Here is a 5,145-nt window from a genome sequence, read left to right as displayed (position 1 = left end):
GGGTCCACAGGTGTCCGGGCACCCACTCGATTGGGTCCAGTCAATTCAGATAATAACTCAATTTGAAAGTTCGGTTTAAATGGTTCAAGCTCGTAAATGAGCAGCCGGACTCGATCTTTTCAAGTATTTTAATTCAATACATCGGTGACATTTTTTCTTTAGTCATTTATAGTATTATGATGGGAGCACCCGGTTCAAACAATAACGTTGTTGCGCCCCTGTCCACGATCACATAAAAATAATTTCTCTATCCTTCAGGAACAGTATTTTTTGCTTTTGACAATGTTACATGGGACAATACTTAAACATGTAGGGATGAATTATAGAGATAGAAGAGTGATACTGATCAACAGGCAGTTATAGAGCTGGAGCTGCAGAGTAGAGAAGTAGATATTAGGAAAAGAGTCAGACAGGGAAAAGACAGTACAACTGTAGCGATAGATATACAGGAACATACGATTAGTATGTTTAGATTAATAGATGAGATAGCTTTAAATAAAATGGATAAGGTGTTTACAAACCAGTATTGTATGAAAATAAATAAATGTGAAACAAAAATACCGTTTGCAAGGGAGGAAAAAGTAGGGAAAGATCGAATATAAAGATAGAAGACGAAAAATTACAGAAAGTGCCTGATTTTAGATATCTACGAAGTCAAGACAGAAGGAATAGTAGGGATATAAATCAGAGAATAGCGCAGGGTCGAGTTACCTTCAATAAAAAGAAGTCACTTCTATGCTCGCGAACGCGACCGGTTAATTTAGAATTCGAAGAAGATTGTTAAAGGTGTATTTTTGGAGAATAGCGCTGTACGGGTGCGAAACATGGACGGTTGGCGCGGAGGAAAAGAACCGGTTAGAAACGTTCGAAATGTGTTGTTACAGGCGAATAATAAGGATACCGTGGATAGACAAGGTTAGAAATGAAGAGGCATTAGAAAGAATAGGAGAACAGAGGACTCTATGGAAATCAATAAGAAATAGGCGAGATAGGTTGGTAGGACACCTTCTCAGGCATGAAGGTCTAGTCAAAGACATATTAGCGGCAGAAACAGGAGTTAGGAGGAGTAGAGGTAGACCTGTATTAGATCACTGTTCACAAATACTTAAGGATGTGGGTGGTTCAAGTTTTGGGGAAATGCGAAGAATAGGAAAGAGTGGAGCTGCGTGTCCAACCAGTCCTAAGATTGACGACCCTATGATGATGAAAAGGTACCCTATGTCCTTTTCTGTACCTGACAATGTTTGTACAAAATTTCATGATAGGTTTTATCCGCGGCTTCGCTCGCGTTATTATCTTAAATATACGTCAAAGATCATCCGCGACCGTATAAAATTAGGTTTTCTATCCCTTAGGAACACAATTTTTTTTGGATAAAAGGTATCTTATGTCCTTTTGTGTACCCTGACAATGTGTCTATAAAATTTCACGATGGGTTTTACCCACGGCTTGCTGGTATTGATGTCCTAAATACAAGTCAACGATCACCCACGATCACATGAAACTAATTTTTCCAACCCTCAGGTACAGTATTTATTTTTTGGACAAAATTTACCCGTCATCTTTCCTGAGAGATGAATATTCCTAATATGTATCTACCGTAAAGTTTAATGAGTGAGAAATAAAATTCTCTACTTATGTATGTCCCTTCTAAGAACTCAGAGTCAATTTAATTAGAGTTTCGGCTTCGTCGGGACTAAAACGAAAGTCAATTATAAAAGTATTTTTGTCCGTTCTCTTGCTGGCTTCATTAAGTTGCTGGCATGGGGTAGGATGACGTTATCGCTTTTTTACTTTTTTTTTCTATTCGTGCTCTTGAAGGGGTTGACATAAATCTCCAAGAAAAATATTTTTCAGGTACGGAATTGTTTGCTAAAACCGGAAGCTTTTAATGTTAGCCAGGAAGGCAATATGATTTTAGAATAATAATCGTCACTTAAAGTAAGTGTTTGAACGGTTTCTACACGATAAGTTTCACGCGAGCGAAATTGTTGTACACATGAAAATGGTTCTCGAAATAGGAGATGTGAGCGCAGTATCAAAAGGTCACTGAAGTATTGTTCATTTCTCAAAAGCTATGAAAAATAAAGCAATCGTAAACTCAACGGGTAGAAATGAACAGTTGCGTTGAAAGATTTTTATGGTTTGTTATGTAAAATAAATAAAAGTAAAACAAAATTACCGGTATGCAAGGGAAGAAAAAGTAGGGAAAGAGCGAATGTAAAGATAGGAGAAGAAAGATAAGAAGAAGTGGCTGATTTTAGGTATCTAGGAAGTCAGATAAGGCAGGACGAAAGGAGTAGTAGGTACGTATATAAAGCAGAAGATAGCGCAGGGTTAAGTCGCCTTCAATAAAAAGAAGTCACTTCTATGCTCGCGAACTGTTAATTTAAAGATTCGAAAAAGATTGTTAAAGGTGTATGTTTGGAGCACGGCGTTGTACGGGTGCGAAACATGGACGGTGGGCGCAGCGGAAGGGAAAAGATTAGAAGCTTTCGAAATGTGGTGTTACAGGCGAATGATAAGGATGCCGTGGATAGAGAAGGTTAGAAATGAAGAGGTATTAGAAAGAATAGAACAGACGACTTTATGGAAGTCAATAAGAAATAGGTGGAATAGGTTAGTAGGACAACTTCTCAGGCATGAAGGTCTAGTGAGAGATATGTTAGAGACAGAAACGGGAGTTAGGAGAGGTAGAGGTTGACCCAGATTTGATTACTTTTCGCAATTAGTTAAGGATGTGGGATGTTATAGTTTTGGGGAAATGCGAAGATTATCTCAGGATAGGAAGGAGTGGAGGTGCGTGTTCAACCAGTCTTAGGACTGACGACCTTCTGATGATGATGTTAGTTTGATACCTAAGAATGATGACTAAATTCTTTGTCTTTTTATGCATTTGGTTTAAAGTTTAATTTTATAGAAAAAGTATTCGTGTAGAAATGTCCAATTTTGCTTTGTTTTCGTGTTATTTTGATAAATCCACTTGAACAAGGTATACCACAGAGAATCGGTAAATCTTTTAAAATGAAATGTGTTTAATTTTTATTATTTAATATGCATTTAAAAAAAAGGCGAAAAAGTTTAAATTTTATAATCATTTTCTTGCCTTATCTTTCAATTGTTAATGTAACTTTTAGAGTATCTAATCTATATAGGTACGTATTTTTTTCCAATAACCGCCGTCGCTCCATATGTGTTGCCCGAACCCTACACGAACACAAATTGGTTTTTTTTATAGAACTGAGATTGGTTCCTTCAGGCTTCAGGACTTTGCGATGAACAATTTTGACGTTTTACTATTGTTGTATAGAGCCGTGTAAATAAAGTTCTGTTGTGGTTGAGATGGTAAGTGCTACTTACGAATAAAAAAAAAATCGGTTGTCTGTAAAGTCGGTTTACTGACGATAGTTGAACGTGACAACGTCATAAGAAAATACTGATGGAATGGTTTCATTTTTTAAAAGAAAATTTTAATTTTATTTGTTTGATAGATATTTTGTATGGATATAGAGAAGGAGGTAAATGGAAATGTATTATTGTATAGCAGCTGTCCACGCGGACGCATCGCTCACTCAAGTAGGAGAGAGACAGATGTCGAACGCTGCCGAACGCGGAAGCCGATTGTGCCTCTTTGTCGCTCGTTCCGCGCTCTCGTTTGCACTTCAAGCCTTAAATGGAACGCCTCAGAGCGAGGTAACGCCGCATGAGTAATGTTTTTTCGTGCGTGCAGCCGGCTCCATCGAATTATAAGACGTTGTCACGTCAAAAAAGTAAACAGAACTCAAATTGAAAATATGCCACCTAAATTTCCAGCTGCCAAATTTTCTGATTAGAATTTTCCTTAAACGTGATTTTGGTATGAGACTTTAGGAATCCCTTGCTTCTTTGTATTCAAAGCATGGTCGACTAGGAAGTCACCTGTTAATTGAGGTATTCTTTCACTTCTTTCTCCTTTATATATAAGACAGCTTCGTTAGCGTCTCTGGAATAGTGATGGTTAGTTGAACGTTGATTCAGCGACTGTAAATGATTTTGGGGGCAAAGCTCGTTAGAAAACATCTAAAGTCCCCTTAGTCAATATCTAGGCTAAATTATTATCAGCAATTACTGCGAGAAGCACCTCAATCACAAAATTAATTAAATTAAAACTTTTCACATTTTCTGTGCAAGTCGCAAAATGAACCGATTGGATCATTATCCCTTAAACGATGGAAAAAGGAAAAAGTAGATTTTCTCGGAGTGAATGTGATTGGAAAGGTTAAAAATCAATTAAGTAACTCAATGATTGTTGGCAAGATAATTATAAATTGAATTCAAAGGTTGTTTTATTCGTCTTTATAAATTCTCTACACCTTTTCAGAAAGGAAGAACACTAATCCTGTAATCGCTAGAACAGTAATCTTGGCGAAGTCTACCTTTGCCCCTCTTAATTCTTATTTCTGCTTCTAATATGAGAAGGTGTCCTTGTTATTGATTTCCATAGGGCCCTCTGTTCTCCTGCTCACTCTAATACCTCATTATTTCTAACCGTTTCTATCAACAGGACAACTTTAAGGATTAATATGTAGGAGCAAAAGATTAATATGCTTAGACTTGCAGATGATAGATATAGAGATGCTCTTAAATAAAATGGAAGGAGAAAACAGTATTGGGTAAATGTCTAGATGATGGCCCCCATCCCCGAAGAGGGTGGGGGTGGGTGGGATCGAAAGAGGAGCTCTTCCCCACCACTGTACCATAAAAAGCTCGTGGCGGTCTCACCCCCATAAAAAGTTATGGGTGTTATATGGGGGTGGGGGTAAAGGGGATCGAAAGAGGGTGGTAACCTGAGTAAAACCCCATAAAAAATTTGCGGCGGTCTCACCCCCATAAAAATTTATGGGTTGAAAGTTGAAAGTTATTTTGACAATTTTCATACACTATAATTCAAATAAAATTCAATAAAAAAAATATTTTCAAGCGGGTGGAGGTGGGGGATCGAAAGGAGGTGGTCACTTGAACAAAACCCGATAACCTAACCTAACCTACGCTATTGATAAAGATATTTAAATAATGTTTTATATAACTTTCTCAATATTTTTATGTATTTTTCATTAGTTTTACCTTTGAATATTGTTTAAGAATGACTATATAAATATTTACATG

The sequence above is a fragment of the Agrilus planipennis genome, unplaced genomic scaffold (genome assembly GCF_000699045.2).
Source record: "Agrilus planipennis isolate EAB-ADULT unplaced genomic scaffold, Apla_2.0 scaffold73, whole genome shotgun sequence".
NCBI classification, from domain to species: domain Eukaryota; kingdom Metazoa; phylum Arthropoda; class Insecta; order Coleoptera; family Buprestidae; genus Agrilus; species Agrilus planipennis.
Note: the sequence above shows the minus strand (reverse complement) of the source record.